This window comes from Pteronotus mesoamericanus, unplaced genomic scaffold, assembly GCF_021234165.1.
Source record: "Pteronotus mesoamericanus isolate MK-2021 breed Mesoamerican mustached bat unplaced genomic scaffold, CSHL_Meso_final contig_46, whole genome shotgun sequence".
Taxonomy (NCBI): Eukaryota; Metazoa; Chordata; class Mammalia; order Chiroptera; family Mormoopidae; genus Pteronotus; species Pteronotus mesoamericanus.
The window spans coordinates 3,916,554-3,942,500 of record NW_026555170.1 but is presented as its reverse complement, the minus strand read 5'-3'; the positions used below and the strand labels follow the sequence as shown (position 1 = coordinate 3,942,500).

The following is a 25,947-nucleotide window of genomic DNA, read 5'->3' as shown; positions in this document are numbered from 1 at the left end:
TTCTATTGGAAAAAAATAAACAGTGTGAAAGCATTGAATTGGTAGATTTTAGTAATTTAACAATGAATGGAATCCCTATATTACAGGCCCTATCTTTCCTTGGAAATTTTAATGGTGGTAATAGATTTCAACAAAGGTACCGATAATCACATTTCTTTTAATTCATTCTTATATTGCATTCTTGAATCACATGCTAATTCCTCACTGAGTTCTTAAGTAAATTTTATTTACTCTGTCTTCTTCAAGAAGGGAATTCTTGCTTTCCAAGGCAGCAATTGAAAGGAGATGAAAATATAATTTAATACTCTACATCTACAGACACAATTTGAGACCAGTTACTCTGTTAGTAGGAGAAATTCATCACTCATTAAATACAGGGCAAGCATGGCAATCCATAATCATTTTGAGTGCAATGCAGTCTTATAAATTTAGTGTACACACTTTATTGAAATGATGCAAACAGCCATATGAAATTGCACATGATTAGAGAACAGGATGAACTTATTTTGCCTCCTGCTTGGTTTCTCATAAACATAAATACATAATATTGTTATGCACTGTCGTTCATAGATGTCTTAATTACATGAAGGGTAAGTATCATATTACTTTAACAGATTATTTTTGGAATTTTGCATGTTATTTTTTGTTTCATCAGATATGTGCCCCAATTAAATAACGTTTCTTCAAAAAAAATGAAAGTATTAGAAAACTTGTCATGTTAATTTTGAAAAAAATTGAAGTGTAGTGCATATTACTAGATAGGATGTCATTCCACTGGTCTATATTTAAAAAAACTGTTTTTGAAAATTGAAGCATTACCTTGTGTAATTAATAAAGTACATCAAATCAGATTTGTAAATAAATATTGTTTAAATCTAAAGTATTCAATATTTTGATTAGATTATTTTTTTAAGAAAAACTATTTGACGTGTATGTGCCGAATTTTTTTTAAATAGTTTTTTATAATTGCAATGGAAGGGCAATTGTCTCATTACAAGTGGTACAGAAGCCAATACTTGGGTTACCATAGATATATAAGCAAGTAAACTGTGGAACAAGTTTTAAGCTCATTTTGGAAAAAGAAAAACAGTTCTGTAGAAATGCATATTTGTATTTGTTTCTCTAATAAATCTGCAAATAGCTTTAAACACAAATTAGTTTTAATTATTTAAATTATGAGTTCTGTTAAGTAATTTAACATCTGTTTTGCCTTACATTTGTGAAAACATTGTCTCATGGAAATTAATAGAGGCTTGTTGTGGAAATCAAGGTAGGTCTGCGTTTATTCAAAAGGTCAGGTATTTAGCATTTAAGTACATTTACCTCTATGAAATGATTAAAGAATTTTACTGGAAAACAACCCTTCTTTTCCAAAATCACATCATTATCCACTGCCCAAAGACTGATTTACATCAACTTTAACCACTATAAGACAAAAGAACAACAAATAAGTGAAATCATGTGTTCAAATGGTTGATAAAAGATTATCTGATTCAAATAATTGACTTCTTTATAGGAAGCAATGAAGAAATATGGACTCTTCTGAACCACAGTGCCTCAATCTTAAAAATGAGTTTACACATTATTAAAATTGTTAAATAAAATACATTTCTCGTGAATTGTGAATTTATAATAATGCATGTTAAATAATGTTTTAGGGTAAGATACAGTAATTTGTTATTAAATGATATAGAATTTCCATTCTATTTTAGAAACCTGCTTTGCAGAGAATAGATAGACTAGATTTAAGCTGTCATTCTTCTTGAACAGAGATGCTAAGCTTTTGATTAAGGACTCAGTTGAGTATTCCAATCCTCTCAAAACTACATAAAGCAGTCAAATTATAATAAAGTCTGGCTTTACAAATTTATTTGTATTAGCAAAATGTTTTGGGAGACATGGTATAGAAAAACTTTTTTTCTAAAAGTGTCATTCATTGGCTTTTGGCCAATAATAAAAATACTATTTCTTGTTAGTATTAAGGCGATGGGTAGTTATATCATTTTTTCTTTAAAAAAAAATATTGTAACCTAAATTTCAAACTAACAGCTCCTCAAAATCTCCACAATTTTAATGCTTTATCATTTTCTCTAAATACTAATATAGATCAAATCCTTAGTATATAAAGTACTGTGTTAAAAATACCTCTCTCTATATATTTACCAAAACATTTTAGATTTGATTATTTTTTGTATTTCCATATTTTGTCTATTTTAAGAGATAAATGTGATTTAATTTTGAAAATGTTGAAAAAGGCTTTGATTTGATGAAACCAATACATTTGCAGTGAGACCAATCTATGCTGAAATTGTATCATAAAATAAACCATTAATTTTAGGGTTTAAAACAGACAAGAACTGAATTGCAATTTTTACAAAATCAGCTGGATACAAATGAACTTATATTGCATTAAAAAAATAAAAAAGAAAACTAAATGAACTTCTTTGAATCTAGTAAAAGCCTAACCACATTTTTCAAGGTATCTTAGAATAAAAAATAAAAACGGTCTCTATTCAATTATGTATGAGATACATTTTATGGTGTTCAAGTTCCTAGTAAAAAGTGCTTGCTAATAAATTCACCACTCAGGAGACACAATCTTAAAGGTCATGAACTTAACATTTCTATCTTAAATCAAGATTATGGTTTTGGGGAGAGAGGGAGTGTTTATAACCAGTAGAAAGAGGAGTTAGGCAATTATCAGGACTACTTGCTTCAAACTACTTGTTTTTTATTTTTAAAAAAAATGATTCAGAAGGCCAAATACTCAATTAGCTAGTTTTGATTAGACTATTTCATCACTTTACCGGTAGAGGGAAAACCTTTGAGGTTGAACTTCTGTAAAGTTTGACTTTATGAATTATAGAAAATGTCACTTGTATATGCACTGCAAAGGCTTAATCTAAATTAGAGAACTTTACAAAATATATTTAAGTTCATGGAACTGATTTTTATATGTTCTATGAGATAGCTAAAGCATTGCTCATTGTCTTAAGAGCGTGCTTGTAATTTCAAAGCTTTAAATAATCACCAATATAATTACTTCTGAACATAAAAAGACTTTCTGTGAACTTTTAAAACCTTTTTCTTAGGACTTTTAAAAAAGTTTCCTTGTAGTCTATCCCTTTTATGAACTGTTTCATTTAAGATAATTAAAAGCTTTAAAAAATTACACCCATTATTTCTTTTAGTTGGCATCTCAATTTGTTTTTATTTCACACATTAACTTGTTTATTATAAAATAGTTTTTCTCTACATATTAAAGATATTTGGAGGTTTTATCATTGATCATAATGATGGATTTTTTTTAACTTTCTGGAAAGAATTCTAGATACTGATGAATCGAGTCATCGTCAATGTGCTAAAAAATACCTCCTGTACAAAACTGAATCTGTTTGGCATCAGTTTTCATATGGAATTCTTCATTGTGAATGAAGTCAGGCATTCTACATATGTAGCTTAGACAAAAGAAAAAACATGATGCAAGAAGGCAAAGCTCTGGAGAAACCAGTCTTTCAAAGAGTGTCAGGAACACCAAGTCAGAGAGCTTAGCCAAACAGGATATCTCATTCTGAGACCTTGACTTAGGCCTACAGAGATCAATGACAATGTAAAACTATCCCTGTTGAGCATTTTCATATTTTGTGGGTTTGTCATATCTTGAGTATTATTAGCAAAATAATACTGTTATTGTTGGTTCTCTTACAGCTGATGATATACACTAATTACCAATTAAATGGCATGTATAGTATCATGATACTACAAAAAACAAGTTACTACATTATGCTGGAAATACAGCCCCCATATCCTTATTTCACCAAATATTATAGACCGAAACTTTTTGGATATTTTCTTTTTCACTCCTACCTGAATCACATTTTATTCCAACACGAAGAAATCATGTAGGGAAGAGACTTCCACGAATTTTTTAAATTTAAGCACAGTATTACATCCAAGAGCGTAAAATTGATAAAAAAGTATAGATACAAAATCCCTGATTGTAGGTTTTCACATTAAATTGAGATTATATATCTTATGTATGCACTGATTCTAGTTTTGAACTGAGTAAATTTTTTTGCTAACAATATTATCACTTGTATATAGTAAGACTAATATATTAAGCTTATCACACCTCTTCATTATCACCTCAAATGTTTGAGGAAAGCAAAGTTAGTTATTTGTTAATTATAATACTTTCCTTTTCTGTAGTATAAGCTTTATTTCCATTAAGACTTAAGTATATTTTAAAAGTTGAACTTCTAAGTTTAAGTTTTTGCTGGATTTTTTAAATATAGAAATAAATAATTTTTTCTCAAGTATTATTAGGAAAAGTAATTTTACAAATGATTTCCCAACATGTGATGAGATTATAAAACATATCAATATTCTACCAAATACAAAGTGTACTTTATTCTCACAATATTGTAAAGCGTAGGTATTAGTTTTATTCCTATTTCTCAGAACATGGAATAATATAAAATGCTGAGTTTCAAACCACTAAGATAAAAATAAATAGAGGACTTATCCCATATTACTGAGAACATAAAGATTTCAAATGTCTAAATTCAAGTTACAAGAAAAATGTGTTAGAGTTTTTTAAAATAGTAAACAACATTAACGCAAGTTAGTGTTTTTGTTTCCAAAAAGTTAATAGTCTGAAACTCTCAAGAGTTATAGCTATCATAGAAAGCAACACACACGTAAGCATGTTTTTATTGAAATTGTCCCTTTTAGGCCTGTCACAGGAGGAGTCATGTTGCCTCCTTAGAGATACCTTGAAAAATGGAGAAATAAAGTCATACTCTTCATGAGAACTAAAGCATTTATGGGAATAACATGTTTAAGCAACTGGAATAGCAGGCTAGAGATACATGGCATTAATCGGAATAAACGCGTATTGCCTCACCTGCCCAGTGCGTGGTTAGTCATGTCGTCCTAGACAAACTTCCATTTTATTTCACTTTAGGTTCTCCCCAGACGCCATGTGCCACAGAGTTTCAAAGCAGTTCCTAAGTGCTATTTTTGGTCAGCTTTGTTCTTATGAGTTAATAGGAAAAGATTTGCCACTTGGTAAAACACATTTTCTGAAATTATCAAAGAATGCACATGCTATAGAAAAACGAACAGTTTGATAACATTTACACTCACAATTTAACTTCTAAAACCATCGGAGGAGGCAGTAATACATATTCAGAGAGAGTTTAAATTTTTTTAAAGTGCATATTTTAAAACTAAATACACTACAGTTTTAAATTGTATAAATAGCATACATTTGGAAGAGTAAATGATCTTATATGGAAGTTATATGATAACGATATGTCAGTTTCTTTTAAGATACATGAGGGTACTGATACCTTATTTCTTGACAATTTGTTGGGGGTCTAAATTTTCAAGTATTCATTCATCAGAGGTATTTGGTTTATTTTTTAAATTTATTAATTCCTTAGGTGTACTACATTATAAAGACTTCTGTAAAATATTTATCAAAATACTATTAATGGGTTTTATAAATAAAAAGTGTGTTGTAAGAAGTTCAGAAATGACATTTTATTAGACTAGTTTTAAAATATGTGTGGGATCTAAAGGAAAAAAATTTTAATTCTGCAATAATAATTCTTTGTCATTTCTTGTCCTTCATCCTTCTGAGAGACAGGATAATTAAAATTGTGTAAGCAAGCGATCTCCATATATGGTATTAACTGACCATTATATAGTTCATAGTTGTTTTTTTAAGTCTCCTTCATGGTCAAATGCACTCTTTATATGCTTCATCTTTTCTTATTTATTTGATTCTCAAAATAGGTACAAGAACCAAATTGACTCTGTTATATCCAATTCAGTCATCACATGTAATATAGTCAGAGGTCTTATTTCTTTGTAGAATAATTATAACACTTAAAATTTAAAGTCCTAGAAGTGGTTCGATTATTTTAATGGGAGTATTTTCATCACACATTCTCTATACTGTTTCTTTTTAATTTCCCCCCAAAAAATGTACTAAAGGCATAAAAAAAAGTATTTCCTAACTCATACTTTTTCCAGTTGGGAAAAAAAGCCTTTGCGTATTGACTGTTAATAATACATTTATCTAATTGCTGCTGCTTTTCAGGAAAAGCAAAAGTATGTAATCACTGAAAATATCCTGTTTGCCTTACACTTTAGAGTGATAGAAAAAATTAGGATTAGTGTGGCCCTTCCATAGTAGGAAGATTATTCTTTTATTTAATAAAAATTATTAATCAGTAGTATGTCCCGTAGGAAAATTATACAACTATTTTAGTCTCAAATGTTTAAAAATTGTTGCCTATACCTTGCTCTCTGCATGAAGAAACATATAAATAACTTGATTTTACTAAATTTTTATTCTACCCTAAAGCAGAATGTAGGCTGTCCTAGGCAAGTATAGTATATCTAAAGTATAAACTAAAATGGATTGTTGTTAATGCTCTAAAATAAATGATAGCAAAAAGGAAACATGGTAAGAATTTAAGATTTATAGATATTACTTCTACAGTCTCAAAAGGGGTAAATTTCCGAGTACATACTTTCATGATTAGGAAAAAGTTTGTGACTACTGTTTTGAAGTTATGTTTATTATCAGAAGTTTTAACTAAAAACATCAACTGGAGAATCTAAAATCGCACAGATAAAATGACATAGAAGAAAAAGTGAACCTTGGAGTAAACAAACATGGATTTGAATCTTAGTTTCACTCCTGCTGTTACTGAACATTTTGCAGACTCCATTATCTTGTGTAGGATGGGGGTCACAGTCACCTCAGCATGTAAGGACTAAAGGAGATAATCTTTGTTTTAAATACCTAACTTACAGTACCTAAATTCAACTTCAAGTAGGCAAGAGATTTGCAACAAATATCAATTGCCTCTAAATATTAAGGGAAACAAATTAATAAATTATTTTAAACCAGAGCCAAGTAAAGCTTGTGAATCCTCTACAAAATATAGGAGCATGAAGGAACCTAAGATAAAGACCTATATTTGAAAAGCTTAGACCTCATTGAAAAATGCCTACATACAATACAAACACAAAAGAGGCATTTGATAAATATTTTTTCATAACCACATATTTATTACTGCTTCATCTGTGTGATCCCATAAAGATATTACAATACATTTTTATTAAATAATCAGTAGAATTCCTTATATTAACTAAAACAACAGCAACTCCCAAAATTAATCAAAGACTAGAAAAAAATGATTAGATAAAGATGGGTTTAATCGTGGTTTATTCAATTAAATTAAAATTCTAATTGTAGGTACAAGAGAATGTTTACAAACACTGAAGGAAAACAATTTTAAAATATATTTTCCTCTGCCCATGAACTTCAATAAATGCATGAAAAGAATTAATACTCTAAAAGTTTATAGTAAAAAAACTAGCAATTAAGGAAACACACTGAAATTAAATATTGGCAACTATGACTTTATTCAAGACAAGTTCAGTGAACTGACGAGTCTATCAGATTGTCCATTAACTAGTCTTATTTCAATTCAAATTTTCCATAAGCCTCTCCCTCAATAAACCGGTGGCTTTATCATGTAAATAAAAAAGCCAAAGAACTAGAAATCCATCAATTGCATTATGTTGACATTAATAAAATATGACTAGTATTGTCTCAGCAAAAGCTTTTGTGTTTAGTGCTTAGTGTTTTACACATCAAATAAGTAATTTCCCTTAAATTAATTTTAGTGTATTACTCATTTTATCTTTAGTACAGTTACTATATCATAAAACAAAAACACCATAAGCTTTTACATTTAAAAGGTCTAGTGTGCACGCTTTATTAAAAATAAAAGGAAATTTTATTTGAAATTTTTAAAGGTAGTAAGAATTTACTTCTAAGAACTCTTGAAAGTTAATGGAAATTTCAGAGGTATGTGTGTATTTCCCTTTTTTTTTTTTTTTTGTCTGTGTTTCTTAATGGAAGAATTGTAGGATAGCGTATAAATATAAAGATTGCAATGATCAAAGGTAGGTTTGCACAACACAGAACACTAGGAGATATTTTGGCCATCTTTGTGGGGTATATTTTATGGAAGAATTTTAGCCGTACAACATTCCATCAAGTGTATTTACTGCTCAAGCAGCATTTTGACGTGTCAGCCACCATTTGACGTGAGGGAATGAGTCAGCCAGTCCCCTCACTTTTTCAGTATGATAATTGCACCCTAAAGTTTTCAAAGTGCTTTGATATTGCATTGGCTTTAATTTTTTTCTTCACAACAACCCATTGTAGATAGCAGAATCAGTATCAAATTTAATGTTCTTTCTTACGTCCTGATAATGATTTACCCCGTTTCAGTATTGGGGAGAAGTGCAAGAGAGACATAACTGTTTACTTATTGTGGGAATTTAACATACACCACATTGTACTGTTGGGGAATTCAAAATATAGCTCTTGAGCAGAGCAAAGATCCCATGTTAGAACTTAAATGCTGTAGCCAAAGTTTTTTCACCAGGATAAAAACAGAAAATTAAATGACAATCCCACAGGAAAAATTAGCATTCAAGTTAGTATTAAGTTGGCTTATGAATCCTCCAAATATCTGTCATTTTAGTGATAGCTACTGGCCATGAGATATTTCAAACTCCAATGAGAATATATTTTTAAAGCACCCATTCTCCTACCTGATTTGAACAGTCAGTACCTTTGCTGAAATTGCCTCTGAAGCTGAGCTCCCGTATTTGGCTAAGCAGTGATCATCATTGTACATGTGATTTAGTATACAGGCAAAGATTTACCACACCTCAGAGGGGGTTTTTTCCTGCTAAAATGTGTTTAGTTTTATTAAGGAGCTAATACATTACTAGTTTTTTTGCCTGAAGGTATTTTTGAAAGGCATACAAAATAGAAACTCAACAACACAGAATTGCTCTTTCACTTTGGTGAAGAGTTATTCATTGTTATTCGTTGTAAAGGATGTGTTAAACAATGAAATTCAGTGTAATGTATTAAATAAGAACCTAGCTCTCTGTGATAAAAGTATATTTGCTGCCATTAGAATGTTTCCTAAGACCAACCATAATGGAAAAGGAACAAGTATTAGAAACATGAGGTAAGGTCAAGATAAATAGCCAAAAATAAGCTAAGGCATTGTTAGTAACTCTTGATATTTGAAAACAACAGGATTTTAATAATTGAGTAGGTTTTCGGTCTCATTAAATTGAAATATTGGCAATAGTAATCTCAGGAAATTTTGCTTGCTATGGTCTTGAAAGCATTAAATTGAATATTGTGATTAATGTTCAAAATATACTATTTTTCAAATGGTAACAAAGGTTCTCTGAATTAAAAAAAAAAGGCCTATAAAGATCAAGTTAATAAGGAAAATAGGAAATGAATCATTCTCAAATTAAATCATAAAGCCTAGTTTACTTGTGCTTATTATTATTTCTGGTGTGTAATAAGCAATGGGAATCATCTTAATGACTTTTGGTCGATGGTTGTATTAAGAAGATAAAATAAGAAAATGAATATTCTACAATCTAGATATTAAAATCAACATTAAAATGATTTTAATGGCATGAATTTAATATAGTGACCAACTTGTTATTATTACCAAAGAACTTGTTATTATTACCAACAAAGATAGTTCTGAAATATAATGTATTTTTAAAACCAAATTTTCTAACAGAGTGTGGAATACTGATACCAATATAAGCATTGTAAAAGTGATGACCGACCGTGACCCCAAATAAAGGAAGGCTTATTTTATCAGAGCTGATTGATATTTATAAACTTTACCCATGCAATAGAATCATATCAAATATTTTTAAAAACTGACTCAATCAAAAATATACTTTTTAACCCTACTGATTTTTAACCAGAATTTTTAAATGGGGAGGTGATTTCTGTGTTTTTGAAGGAATTACTTTATTTGTGATTCAGAACCCTTTTGTATCTCAGTCTTTTGGTGTTCAAAATGGCAAACCTCACTGTAACATTTAGGGACACTTTCCTTAATTTATGAGAAATATATTTTTACTTCTAAGGCTTAGGAGGTTAATAACATTTCACTCAAAAGACTTATTTTTACTGGTCTAAGTAGAGAAAATGTTTTATTTGCCAAATATATTAAAAATTATAGGTAAAGTTGGTTACTATACAATATAAGAAGTATCTTTTTTGTTAATAAAAAAATGTATAACATAGAAAGGACATGGGAAAAAAAAATCCAGCTTCATTTTTCTTGCCATCCAGTTTTCTCTGACTTCTCTGTCTGAAAATGATGAGAACAGGCACTAGCGAAAATCACATACACACATAAAATAGGAAATATTGGCCTGGCATATTGAGAGAAATAGAAGCTCCTTCTCCCCGCCCACAGAGAAAAGACCAAAGAGGACCCTGTGCACAGCCAAGGTGAAGATGACAGTGTCACCTTTCATTTGCATTCTATTACCCAAAGTTCAAAACACTTTCAAGCAGTTACCTCATTTGATTTCATACCTTTAAAATACCAAAATTCACTAAATGCAACAATACAATATTTTCATACATACATCATAGATTATTTAAAGCATCAAAAAATATACTTTCAAATCTAGCCCGTAAATTTGGTTTTCTCAAATACACGCTGCTCTCACTTAGGCACTGTTTTTAGAGAAGCCTGAATAGGAAAGCCTTGAATTTGAAAAAAGCTGAAATGTTCTTTTGTTTATAATATGCCTTGCAGGTACATTGACCTTAAAATATCAGAGGGAAAAAACCAACAGATATGAATGCTTTATGAAGACCAGCCTCCTCTCTTAGTATGAAGATCAAAAAAAGTACCTGAAAAATAAATAGAAATAACCGGATACGTATAGCCTACCTTTCCCCCAACATTTAATCCTAGAATGGGTTGTATATTGTTGAAGTTCAAGAGATTATAGGTAACCTGGTTTTACTTTTATATTTTATAAAATATAAGATATTTTATAAAATATCATTTTATTTTGATTGTCTTTAAAATGAAAAGTGAAAACAAAAATTAAATCATGCATATTTATGTGAATATCAACTAATATAAGTTATACTGAACCCTCACACTATAGTATATAGTATTCTTTAAAAATACTTTTCATTGTATTTTTCTAAAGAGCAAGAAAAATGTAAGTTTAAATATGAATCTTAACATTTCACCTGAAGTTCTGACATATATATGCAGACTACTTGACAGTTATGACGAGCTCTCTGAGGGTCAGTTAACTTTCAGTGAGTATGAAGAAAGTGCCACATGATTCAGCAAAAAAATGGCAAAATTAACATTTAAATGTATAGTGTGTTAAAATATTAACCTGTTTAGTGCCTATCCAGATTAGCAGCTCTCAAAAATCCAGAATCTGAGAAGGTAAGTTAAATATGCTTGGATTACACTCTTTATATTCTAAAATGTTATTCATTATAGAGACCTGACTTTTCAATGAGTAAATATCCACCATTGGCATAGGAAACTTCCAAATGGCCATTTGATATTATAAATTTCACAGTGATCAATTAAGTGGATTAAAGCATACCAGGTGGGAAATGGGTTGTATGTGGCATCCATTGTAAAATCTATCAAGATATTTTTTCCCCTTTTTACATTAAACAAACCTACATTTGGGAGCATGCAGCTGACCCTGAGAAGTGTGCCTGGCTCCACCCTTTTTTCTCCCCATTTGGTATTAAATAGTTTTCTTCTGAGTGATATGGTGAAGCATGCATGGTAGGGTAAATTCCCCTGGTTGAATTTAAACAACGGCTTCCTAATCAAATCCATGGTTAAAAGCTTTCTAACTGCTCTTCTTTTCAGGGTAAGAGATACTGGAGGTTGCTTATTGGTAATAGCCTGTAAAATGACTATATAAAATTAAATAATACTGCAAAATACAAAACTCCTGCTCCCTGTGGATACTGTTTGCAGTCCACATTATGCACAAACATATGGTGGTTCTGTTTCTAAGTACAAAGACAATCAACTCTCTTATAATGCTATGTGTATATAACTGTGATCTTCATGTTCACATATTTCTCCACAACGTCCTCATTGATTAGGTGTGGAAATAAACATGAGACATGACTGAGTCAAACATTGCTTGATGACAGCATCAAACCAACGCACATCTATAACGGTAAGTTTTTACACGAACATCCTTAAAATACAGAGGGCACAGAAGAACCAATACTAAAAACCTACTTTTAGGAGCAGGCTATGCAGTTATAATTCCACAATTTACCATCCACATTCAGATTTACAAAATATCAACACTAAAGAAAAGAGAATTCACCTACACCTGAGTGTTCTTTCCTCAACTACCTTCAGGCCACAATCCAACGTTACAATTATCAAGTTGAGATCCTCATACTGAGTAAAAATACACATACGTTTAGTTCCTGAAACACAAACTTATATTTTCTCATATTAAATACTATCTTCCAACTTTGAAAAATGACTTAAGGATTCAAAAATATTCCTTAGTCCCTTGAGAAAGAATCTGAGATATTTTAAGAAGCTGCATGTAAAAGTCTCATATATTCATAATCCTTCCAAAAATAGTTATAAAAACTAAATAAGATAAAAACATCAAATAAGATACTTTTATTCATTTAGCATATATATAGTTATAAACAAGGGATAAGTCTCAGAGTGGGTTAATAATGATAAAAGCATCTTGCATTTTCATAGGGGTTTTGTCACATAAAAATATAGGGCATTTACATTTATTGAATTAGATTCTCCCCAGTACCACATATGGAAGTCTGTTGTTCATTCACGTTTGTATTGAGAACCTACTATGTGTGTCTCTAGAGGAAAAAACAGATCCTAGATAGAACAAGACAGGTAAGGCACCAGTCTGATAGAGCTAACATTCCAGTGGGAAAGTCAAAATATAAGCTATAAAGATAATAAAACAGGGTAAAAGAACAGAAAGTCACATGGAACAGATGTCACAGGTAGGGGTACCTTTAAACAGGGAGTTAGAGAAGACCACTTAAAGACGGCAAGACTTCCCTTCTGGAGTCACTCAGTCTGCCCCAGGAATTAGGAAGAGACAAAGGAAATCAGTTATTCCTCATCTGTAGATGAGAACAAGAATGCAGAGCAGAGACTGTGATTTTTATCCTTTAACCCAATAAATATTAAATGGCTGCAATATATCTAGAATTGGAAAAAATCTTGGGCTTATTAAGATGAAAAAGTAACAGATCTAACCATGACCTTGGAGGAAACATCAAAGGAGACCAAGGACTCCTTGGCATACTATGGGTCTTGATACAATAGACGCACGCTTCTTATAGAATAATTACAAAATGCATAGGAATTAAGTATCAGCAGTAGATGGAGATGTAACCAGAAAAGTAGGCTTTGGGTTTTTTTGGTATGTTAGTCAGTGATCATATGTCCAACACATGACATAGTTGTGACTATGGGAAATCAGGCCCCCGAAACCTTAGCCAAATTTGCTTCCCAATAATCCATACCATGTCCATAAATTTAATTGGGAAAATTTCTTTTTTAATATAATGCTTCTATTAAAAGTAACCTGTTTTTAATATTCTTTAAAACATATTATAATCCAGAAAAGAAATGACTGAAAAAAGAGTGGGAAAAGAAAAATATGCATTTATTTACTATTCTTATATTCAGAGACCAGAATTTTAAAAGTTCAGGAACATTAATACATAAACCCTTACGTTAACATAATTTCACAGTCAGCCTTGCAATGGTAAAAACTAAGCTGTACTATCTTCTAATATTTATGAAATCCGGGTACACATTGAGAAGAGTAATTTCATTTTTCAAAGCCAAATAGAGTGGGGAGTGGGAATGGCTCTTACATATTGAAGCAGATATGATAATTTAAATTATTTATGTTTTTGGAAAGAAATATCCTTGCAAAACCAACAATAGCATGAATCATCAGCCACAGCACTAAACAATTATACTCAGGGCTAGCAAGGACCTTGTGTAAGAACTTATGAGTATGTGGAGTACGAGGAGGACTTGGAGTCTAAATTAAGGAGTCAACAGTCAGTGACTCAAAATACCTTGCCCCCTTTTTTTTCCTACCACGATCCTTTACACAGCACACTCTTGGGTGGGTTAAAAGACATTGACAGTCTCTTAAAAATGCATGTTTATTGGAAAAGGCACATTAAGCCATTCTAATCTTGATGCAAATTAATTATTTAACCCTTACAAAAGCAGAGATTTGAATAAATAGAATCTGAAGAAAATTTAAACCAGGAGGAAGAACCGAAAAGTAAATAAGCAAACTAGTGCCAGAACAAACACCTTGCAGAGAAGCAAAATGTTGGGGCAGGTGATAAGCGGCTTACATCTGACTGGGGGAGTGTGAGGATAAATGTCATTAGAGAAATAACAATGGAAGAAAACAATACTGTTTGCCTTACTCACAGAGTGCCTACTCATAAACTTTTGAGTGTTCCAATCTTCATTTCCTTCTTTCAAATATTTCCATCATCTGCCCCTTTCACACGTTCTCTTTGTTTACCAAATTCCTATTTTGACTTTATCTCTTTCCACTCTCTTCAGTCAAGAATGTTGCCAGGGAAGAGCTCCAATACCACATATGCGTCCTGTATCACAACTCAGCTTAGCCTGCTGACTGGCAAAAAGAGGAGAATGCTAGTTGCCAGGCAGAACCTCCTCAAATGGTCAAACCACTCACAATGACCCCTTCCTCATCCCTCAGTAATAGCTCTGGCTTCACATAGGAGGCCATCACGGTAGGGAGGAAGAAGAAAGAAACTATGTTAATTATAACTCTCATTTATTGTCCAGGCCAGGCCACTCTCACAAGTCAAAGAGTGAGCCATGAAGAATTAACAGTGATACAAAACACAAGACCAGGATATCCCGAGCAAAGCAGGATCACAGGAGGCAGGTAGTTGCCAAGAATCAGCTCTGAATCACAACTCTAGTCACTGTAGTGAAGGCCTGAGAATATAAAACAGACCACTGGGGCCAAAGAAAACTGAGGGAAATATCTGCCACCTTTCATTGTAGTGACAAGACTTTGCCTTCCAGAGTACAGAATTTTAAAATAGAAAAAGATTTAAACAAGCAAATCTTGAAAACGCCGGTATGAAATAGATTGATTTCATAAGAACATCCCCATGTAAAAAAACATCAGGTTCTGAGTGTTTTATTTTCTTTAAATCTCTCTGATTAAAAGGTCTTATTTATTTACTTTTAGAGAGAGGGGAAATAAGGGAGAAAGAGAGGGAGAGAAACATCAATGTGTGGTAGCATCTCGCATACCCCCCTGCTGGGGACATGGCCCACAACCCAGGCATGGGCCCTGACTGGGAATCAAACCAGCAGCCCTTTGGTTCACAGGCCAGAACTCAAGCCACTGAGCCACACCAGCCAGGAAAGGCTTGGGGTGTTTTAAATGACATTTATGGTTTTGATAGTTAAGTCCTAAATTAAGGAACTCCCTACTAACATCCCTTTGGTTTCAAGTTGCAGTGACTATTCATATTTGAGAATAAAAAGAAATTGGGTCAGAATTCCACCAAGTACCATTTTGCTGCATTCTTGTTGCCTTTGGAACAATTGAGGAGGAAGCCTTATGTAAAAATATATCCTTACCCCTTCTGAGTTACTATGGTGAGTGTGATAGTGATAGAAGCCTAATGAATTTACTCATAGTAACAAGCGTACACACGGGCACACAGTCCCTAGTGTCTACAGCAAGCTTCTAACTCATGTGGACCCAACAGCTCCGGTTGCCTTCTTGGACGACTTCAGTTCCAGCTATTCCCTGAGGTGCGCCCAGCCTCTTTTAGCACTTTCCTCTGGAATACCTTGTGAGTGAATTGCCTTTCTTTTTCTGTCCTACAACCCCCATCCACCCTTATTTATTTTCTTTTCAAGTGACTTATTTTTTAAAAATTCAGCATCCTTGAAATGTGATACAGGAAATTTCCAACAAGGTTTTTCACAAAAACTAGCTAATAATTCAGAACTAAAGTCCTAGCTGGATAAAGGTAAAGAGATAGCTTGGGGAAGAGGGGGATTATAACAATTTAGTAACCAGCTCTAACTTTAGAAGGCCATGTCAGGTGAGTTACTATACAGTTGTAGTCTATTTCCACTAGAATGGAACAAGTTGGAATAGTTTTATATTTAAAAAAGAAGTAAAGAAGTTTACTCGTTGAGGAAACTGATTTGCAGTCAGAAACACACAATGACTTCTCTAACTATTTTAAGCATATAGCAGTCCTGTTTCCTCCTGAGTTATCGTAAAGGCAGACTTTTTACAGCAGCACAATGATGTAGTGGCTTCTAAATTTTATTCCCAAGCAGGTATTCTGACACCCTGATAATTTTCAAAGTGTCATGTTGAATATAACACAAAATCAAGAAATTAAAGTGATCTGTGAGAAGTCACTTCCAAACAAGTTTTCTTCTAAAGAAAATGTGTTATTTCTTCTAAAGAAAACATGTTATTATTTCCAACCATCAGTCAACAAAAATGTAATGAGCTCGCATGGCAATATTTCTCCTTCAAGAAGGTATCCATGTGTCTGAGCCTTGCATGTAGTCAGTACTGCACTCCATTAGTATTTGATGAGTAAGGTACTGAGAAGTTTGAAGTTGTACTTAGGAAAAAACAAGATATTCATCCTAACAGATTAGAATCCATTGTGTATTTTATAATCATGGACTAAGTGTATACACGTGAAATTATTCTACAATTGGCATTTCCTGCTTTCTTGCTGGCTTACACTTCTTATTATAATAATTCATTTGTGCTCACAACAAATCCTCTACTTAAAGCACACATAATCCTGTAATCAGGTATGACTGTGGTTTCCTACAGAAGTCAGAATTAAAAGAGGTTTTTTAATGTTCTAATAATATAATCTTCAGATTCTTGGCAAACACCATGGAAGAATTTTAGGCTCATTATTCTAGCACTGTTAACAGTATGCGCTCTGTCCCATCGAGGGCTTCTTGGTCCCTAAATTACCATTCTTTTATTAAAGAATTTTTCAATTAGAAAAAATATGTAATGATATAGATCCATAGAATTTTAGAGTTAGGGAAAAACATTTTAAAACACATTGCTAGAAGAACAGATGTTAAAAGAGTAAATGGCTTTACAAATAAGGAAGCTGATCATAGATGGAGATAATATGGTTTGTCCAAGGTGACATGGCTTGCTCTGGAAGTAGAAAAACGTCAGATTTCCTTTAGAAGATCAGCTGATACATAGTCCAGTGGTTCTTCCTACCTTACTACTTTGTCCAAACTTAACTTCCAAATTCTATTACATGACTTGGGGCATAGAACTGAGGAAAAAACTTAAGGATAGCCCCTTCTTATATGTTACTAGGAGAAGTCAACTTTTATCTTAAAATAAGAGAAAATATGTACAATTTAGCTACTTTTTAGAGATATTACTAAAATACATGAGGTAGAAATAGATATATTTAATCCATACTAGTTGTAAGAAGGCTGAGGAGACAATAGCCAACCCAGCATTGTGTCATGCCATGCTTGCCTTCCATCACATACTATATTTCTCTTTACATTGTTATTAGGATGATAACATTTCTAAGAATGGCCAAGATGTGCACACATAGATTTTCCAAAGAGTGAATAGACTACTTTTGAATGTCCTGTTCAATGAACTCCAAGGCACTGACATGGTGAGCAGTACTTATAAGTACAGTACCTGACTGACCTATGCACAAAGGTGGATCAGATTTGAGTACTCACGGGGAAGTCCTTGCATTTAATCTAACTTCCTGGTTCATCAGATGTAATTGATTTCTTGTCAGCTTAATGAAGTATGAGCTTTCATATTCTTTATTCATTAGCTTATGTAAACCCCTGCTAAAGACCCTTTATAGGTTTTACTTTGCTAACACATGAAAATAGGAGGTCTCCTAATGCATTTTGCTTCCCAAAAGAGATTCCATTCCTTGGTATTAAGGCTCATTATCTCTTCAATCACTGCCTTGTCTAGAATGCATGGTACATGGTGTAGATCTAAGTTTTTGTGCAAACTTAGTATGTGTATACTGTAAGGACTTGTTTCAGGGGAAACATCCATAAAAATCATGTTCAAACTACTTTCATATTTGTTGAATTTCAAACTAAAGTCTACATTTTACTTGAAACATGCATTTCTCACTTCACTCCCTGATATCTTAGGATGAGAACTCTCTTGATAATGATTCTTTCCCCAACATTTTAATTCCTGAATCTCCTCAATCTAATTTAGAATATAAATTATTATTAAACCTTACTAGATTGCCCTTAAGGGTTTTTTCTTCATTTGTTTTATTCCTTTGGATTCTGAATTTAATGTAAGTAAATGACCACATATTGTAGAAATTGTCTTTGTTATTGTTGTTAGTCCTTTCATTAATTCGGAAAGGTGATGCAAATCTCATAGTGGATAATAACTGACTTACCTGGTTGGTTGTCTGGAAGTCTTAGGTTTCCACTGTGCTTCAATCAACAGAAAAGTCCCTTTTCTCATTCTATGTACATTGTCAGGATTGCATGTCTCAGGCTAGAAGTAGAACCTCACAGAGCAGCAGCCCTTATTGTGAATTAGTTTTTACCTCTCCTTATCTTTGATTCTCTCAGTTTTTTCTGGTTAGGACCTATTATAAAGAATGAAATATATTAAAAAAATCTTATTTTAAAAAATCATCTTTCTCAGCAAAATGAATTTCTTAACAAGGGTGCACCACGAATACATTAACCCTATACCAAAAAGGAGCTGAAGGAAGCTTCTCCAGATGAGCCCTTCATAGCGTAATCAAATAAGCATCATGTATTTTCTTCTCATGCATTAAAGACCTTGTACCCATGCTCTGTGAACCTTGGTAGCCTGAATTAAGGAAGTATAGGTATATTTTTCTAGGACCAAGTAGTAAACTTATAGAAGAGCCTCTCTTCTGAAGAGCTACAGGCTACAAATAAAAATAGGTTAAGTAGTCCCAGAGAAAATCATGATCGATAAATCCTAATAATTAGGGATAGTAAGGGCTCTGGCAATACATGTCAGACCTTCTGAGGAAAATCACATACAACCTAATCACGTACTTCCTGAAAATGACCTTTTGTGCCACTGACTGTCGAGCTTCTTCAGATAGAACACCCTGTCTCTTTCACCTTTACGTCCCCAGAGATGACAGCGGTCCTAATGAAGAGCCAGTGCTTTGCAGACGAATGAATGAATGAACAAATGAAACACCCACTGTGGTTAATTTACTGAGGTTTAAAAAAAAGTAAAAGAATTTTACAGAATACAGCCAGATGGATAATTGGTGTGATAGCAGTGGCAGTTATTTTGTTCTGAGGCCTAGAGCATGGAGGATAAAAGAACAAGTATGTTTAGACATGAAACTGAGACACAAACCTTGAAAAAAACCCACAAGTTTAATGGCATATAAATAGATTTTTTCATCTCAAAAAAGAAATTAATAATTCCAATTTACATTAACTACATAAGAATCTTCCAGTGTTGAGGGGAAAACATTCAGGTTTTAGAATTCATGCTGGAGCAACAAGACCCGAACAAAACCACAGTGGGACATGCACACTCTTTCCATCTCTGTGTGTGGCTGCCAGAAAGCAGGTCACCAAAAGAGAAGAAAGTATTTTGCTTTGAAAATAAAGTTTAACTGCAGTTTTTAACTCCAGTTAGTGGTTATATAATCTTTCAAAAAAATAAATTGTATTGTTTACAAAATATTTAGCATTCTCCAAGCAGCACAATAAACGATGAGTAAAAAAAATAGATGTCGACAAGTAAATGTTAAACCTTACACTGTGTAACATCTCAATAATTATACATGTTAGTGAGAGCAGCAATAAACACAATCCATCTGTCACATTCTGCTTAATCTGTTCACAGAGTTGAAGCCTCTCTGAAAACCAGCTTTCCTCTCCAAGCTGTCAAAGGGAAATTATGGTGCATATATTCCTGCCCTAACTCTGCCAGTGACCATATGACAGTCATCAAGCCGTTTAACTTCCGTAAGCTTTAAAGCCTGGTCTCTGTAAAGTGAGAGAGCGTTAATGATTTCCAAGATGCCTTCTAGATCTACAGAGTGTTTTATGTTTTAGTTATAGAAGTTAATTTTGAGACCCTAATGCTTACAGATTTACAAATAGTTACCAAAAATGACTTAGCTCCTTCTAAGTTTCTTCATGTAAATTTGTCATTAACTCATCTGGAGTGCAAACTCACCATCGAACCATTCCCATCGCTCTCTCTGGCTTTCCAATCATAGATGAAGTGGCCTATCGTTTACCTACATTCCCCTTTAAATGTCCCCTCCTCCCCTGATTCCAAACTTATTTACCTACAGGGAAGTAAAAAGAAGAGGAATGCATTGAATTTCTACTAGCAAAATTTATTCAACTTGCCCTAATATTTATCAGGGCTTCTGATATAGGGCCATTATTGCTTTTGGTAATAGCATGTCCCAGAGATACAAAAAATTTAGAATTCATATGATAAAGGCCTATAGCTGTTATTATAATTGTTTTGTAGATACTGATTTCAAAGTAGTAAGCATTGTCGTCACCATAGATAGCATTGCCATCATCTCTGTTGCCATTATTCTCTGCGGGTCCCACTTTATTTTCTATGCTGTTTAAGAATATATTATGCAGATTAGGCAAAGCCCCAAGGCACTTTTCTTGGCAACATAAATCTCTCCTTGGGAACCAAGTGTACACTGAAGACTAAGTGGGAAATCAAATGTCATTTGCCTTTGGTTTTGGCATATGACTGCCCTTGAACTGCTATGATACAAATGTAGAAAAATGACCTCATCCCAAACAAGTCAGGTCACGTTATCTCTCTCTGAAGACTTAACCCAGATGTTTTCTTAAGTATCTGAACATAATAGTATACAACTGTTTACTTTCCACTAAGGAAAAATCAACAAGAAATGAAATTGGTCTATACTAGTTTTCATATAAGTGCTTCCAAATTAAAAAGGGTTAGGAAAATTAAGCAACAGAATTTTTAAATGAAAAAGAATTTTTAAAATGAAAAGGTTACCAATACATCTCATTCTCTGCCTCCCCCTCCCCACTGTATTTTAGAATAGGACTGTCTTAGGGAGCACACCAAATTTAAATTTCACCTCACTCCTGAGTTCACTAAGGCCAGTCATGGTTGAGTTTCTCCAAAACCATGCCAAAAGACATCTTTGGAATTCGCGTCCCAAGCTGCTGATCCGCCTTCCAGTCTCAGTCATTTTACCGTCTCCACTGGCGGAGGTACGAATGCCTGAGTGACATGAGTCATGGGCTCCCTAAAACGAGCTGTTCCAGTGCCATCTTAGCCCCTGCCTGATACTGTCCTGTTTCACTTCTTTAGTAAGATTTTTATCCTTAGCCAGTGAAATAAGGTGAAAAAAGAAAGAAAAGGCATAAAGCCCTGAAAGGGAACAATAGTACAGCCTATTTTCTTCACTTTATTTAGTCTCCTAAGGGTTAACAATTCCAAATGCTATCGGTTATATAATCCTTAGTGTTTGTTTCCCCAACTAGACAGCAAAATTCTTAGGGATAAAGAACATGTCTTATTAATTGTGCTGACCCCTGACCCTTCCTGTTTCTAACTCCCCTTTCCTCCCCTAACCAAGAAGTATACCTAACATATACAAGGTGCTCCACAAACGTATACAATTAGAGCCAATTAAATGGAATTCAGTTCTTGTTTCTTTCAGCTCTGATTCTCACACAATGCCTCAAAAATGAAGAATGAGAAATAGTCTAAAGCTCACTTTGGAGATGAATAATGAAAGAGGTCATCTGATACACTTTGCTGTTACTAGCCTGCCCTCGGTACCAACTCTAAAATTTCTCCTATGGCTAGTGAGAGCTCTGTGTTTTACTCAATTACTGGTGTGCCCTGAGGCATAATTGATTCTGAGAAATTCTGAGTACTTAACAGTTTACCAAGTCTCTTTAGACACTGCTTTTAAGATCGTACTGACGGAAGAGTGTGAAGCTGTATGTTTTCTAAGGCGCTCTGTCTACATTGTCAGAATGGTATAAATCCAAGTTCACGTGTTATTGATTGGCAGATATAAATTGTGTTTTATATATGTTTGGATATTATTTCTCCCTAGGAAAAGCAGTAGTAAAGAATATAGAATAGTAGACTTTTAAAATATAAATATAACCATTTATTCATCGCTCTCTTTAGCATAAATGGGGTCACATATTTTCAAACTAACATTATTAGCATCTGAAAAGACTCAATACCAAAAAGAGAGGCCACTTCTTTGACTTCCCTGGTCATATCTTTCAAATTTATGTTTTTATCTTTAGCATCCATTTCCATAATCCCCACTTAATATTGATCCTTTCTTTTTGTCTAATAGAGAAGACAAAATGACCAACTTTACTCTTGCTGTTAGAGTGAAGTTCTCACTAATTGGGCTCATTTAAACTTTTAACAATCTACTTGAAGAAAATTTAATTGATAATTAGGAGATATTCAGATCATCACCCCAAAGGACTTTTAAAAAATACATGAACATCGTATGGCTCTTTGCTTGGATTAAAAGAAAGAGAAAGAGAATTTTTTTTAATTAAGTACACAATTAGGTAGACAATCTTGACTGCTTAAATCAAAGCTCACTGCATTACTGAAAGGAATGATATCATGAAGTCTTCTTCCATGATCAAATTAGCTTTACACACTAATATTGATTGCCCCACCTGTAGGAGTTATATTACATGTGATTATTATTGTCTATCCAAGCACTTAATGCAAATACCAAATACTATCTCCTTAAAGAAAGGCCAATTAGACCTTCCTTTATTTTTTAACAGTGAATGTCCAACACACAGCCAGGTACTCCAGTAGGTAGATAAATAATTCTTAACTTTCACATACTTCAATCCTCGGTAGTACCATTAAGCATCTCTTTATAAGTTTAACGCATCCTTTAAACTCATAAATTACATCTAAAATATTATATATGTATCTGTGTTCGTTTATTTAAAAGAGAGCTTGGAGTTTTCACCAGATTCTCTAAGGCTTTGATGACCACAAATTTTGAAGAATCACTTCAGATGCTCCAGTATTGGGCCAGAAGAGTTAGGCACCTGCATCATGTTAGTCAGAGCTCAGTTGGAGGTTCCTCCTTCCTCAGCTAGTATTGCCTTTTAAACTTTACAAATCACTGAATTTTTTTAATCAGCAAGTCTGAAATGGGGTCTAAGATTCCAAATTTCTAACAGGCTCCCAGGGAATGTTGATGCTGCTGGTCCACAGACCACACCTTGAGTAGCAAGGTTTATGCTTCATGTCGCTTAACCCCTTAATCGGTCATAGGCTAATCAAAAGCAAACACTTATTAGACATCTATTTCTGCTTCATAGTGTTGGGTGTTGCAGGAACACAGAAAACATCAAACGTCTACATAAAAATTTTCATATTCTAAGTGAAAATTTTAGCTAGATGAACATCCATCAGCAAGTTACACCCTATTGGACATAATTAAGTGTGAAATTTTGTGGTATAAAGTATTTGTTTTCAGAGTTTCAATTAAGGAAAAGAAGAGCATAATTTCTAGAGAGAATAATTAGTGAAGTAGAGGGAGAATTTGAGCTTGAACTTGAAGATATGTATGATTTAGGGTCAGGAAAAGAAAAGCAATTCCAAAAACAAAGAAAGAAACAAACCAAAAAACTCCACAAGCCTGATTTTAGCACCAGAAGTGAATTGGAGACAGTAGAGATAGCAGCTCGATTAGAGTAGAGTTAATTTGGGGATAGGGTAGAACATAAAGATAGCTAATAAGAACATCTAAAGTTTTAGGACTAACTGTAATTATGTATAATATTTCTCACATAAAAGTTGAGCTGCATTGCATATAGTGTCTAGTTAGCTTTTAACATTCGGCTCATATTGGAAAGATTAAAGCAGTTTTTCACTTTTATGCATGTGATAGCCATGGCACATTTGAAAGAACAAGGATAAAGCATTAGCAATAAATTCATAAAGGGCATGATTGCATTTCTGTTGTCAAGTGTGGTAATTGCCTCCATTGCTTTGCTTTATTTTACTCATACTACTTTCCAAAATGTTTCACGAACATTTAATAGAAATAAATTAGTGAGTTATGCAACATTAAATTGCACAGAACTTTCTTATCAGAGGATTAAAAATAGCTGGGGGTGGGGAGCTTATGAAAATTTTCATCCAGAATAGATTGCATTTGTGATTTTCCTAAAGTTAGTAAATGTGGTGCAGAAAGGGAACAAGCCTCCGTTCTAGGCTCAGCTTTTCCACCAACTGAGTCTTATTTCTCTAAGCTGTAAAATAAACAGGCTGAACTGGTGGTCCCTGAGATGCAATCAAAATCTAAAAACACCAGATGATATCACTTAAAGGTGTGTTTTTTTTTTTAATATTGTAATGCATTATTGATGGGCTTTCATTCCAAAAACAGACACCAGAAGGTCTGCTGAGTAAACAGGTGAAGTTTCTATTTTTTTCATCTCCACAGTGTAGTCAGAGACCATCGTGATGGAAAGGGGCTAAGCAGAGTTTCCAGGGGTGGCAAGTTCCTTGCTTCCACCTGAAATAAGAAAACACATCAAGGTTGTCCCTAGACTTGACATAAGTGCCTCATTGCTCTATCAGGAAATCCATATCCAGCAAGGTTCTGGGTTATCTTGCCCGCTGTGTTTGAACACACGCAGGTTATGTTAGGCCCAAATGTGGCCTTCCTGTGTATTTGAGTGTGTCCCCTACTTAAAATTAGGAACCAGAAATACCTCTCCAGTCTACAAACTGCCTCACCTACAGGAAGTTTGCCCAAGTTAGGTTCCTTAAACACAAACTCATCCTTTGCCAGTGATGACAATTCATCGATTGGTAAGGATTTCTGGGGATGAAAAGTAGTGCATATTTTGGTGATTGTGAAAGATGTTTAGCAGCAGAAGGCTTTGTTGTTTCTCACTGGTGAGCCTAGAAAATCAGGGGACAGCAGGAGCAGGTGAGCTCCTGAACAAAAGCACAGGAATGTATCCAAATGTGAAATATCCTGGACACCAGTTAGGGTTGCCCACCTTACAGCTTCGCCAGCCTCAGACTTGCACCTGTGCGTATCTCTGTATGAAAGGTAAGCAAGAATTGAGAGTTTTTGCACAGATGTGAAGCATATGCAGCTAAGGAACACAGCAGTGGCAAAGCACCTAGTTCTGGAGAGTATAGGATGAAGGATTTATTTTTTTTCTATCAGAATCACTGTTGTGCTATTAATTAACCTTTGTTAAGGTTGGCATTGAATTCATTTGGGTTCAGGAGAAAGGAATGTACACATGGGTGGCTTGTCCTTTGTAATCTGTTTACTGTTTTTATTGCTATTTGAAGAACATCATGCGAAACAGAGCTATAAAAATCAAGGTCTGAGGGGGACGGATCTGTTGTCCTGAGATTTTGCCCAGCGTTAGTCCAGCACCTGGCCACAAGCCGATTGACGTCAGCTGGAATATTTGACTTCAGTAGGAGCCTGGCCAGTGAAAAAACTATCAGATAAGCCCCAGAATTTACTTACAACTCCGTCAGAGGAGTGTTCTCTGGGCAGGAGCTATTTCTCCTCTTCCTCTGCATCCCACAGAGATGATCTGAGCCCAGGGCCGGCTTTGATGTCAGTAAGAACTTGGCAACCTGATCAGTTTCACGGGGAGCAGACAAAGACAAGCAAGAAGCTCGGAGAGGAGCCCCTGCCAACTATGAAATTTTCTAAAACGTAACTAAAACACACACAGAGATGCAATACACAGCATTCACATGCACATTTTGCAGATAAGAAATGAGATCACTATAATGTCAATATGTGTGCCTCCCCCAATATACAGATTCCATCAAAACTGTAGCAGAGTACAGGTTGGAAATGAATCCATTCCACTTCACCAAAAGGAGAAA

General features: G+C 33.8%; 1 protein-coding gene across 6 annotated transcripts in view; it reads left to right on the top strand.

Moving 5' to 3' along the window:
* Nucleotides 1-1,049, top strand: part of NOVA1 (NOVA alternative splicing regulator 1) — a 148,384-nt gene extending 147,335 nt beyond the window's left edge. For all 6 annotated transcript variants that reach the window (XM_054577893.1, XM_054577892.1, XM_054577897.1 and 3 more), the window contains one exon: nucleotides 1-1,049. This exon is cut by the window's left edge and continues 4,676 nt beyond it. The gene's annotated coding sequence lies outside the window, so the exon portion shown is untranslated.
* The last annotated feature ends 24,898 nt before the right edge of the window (nucleotides 1,050-25,947 follow it).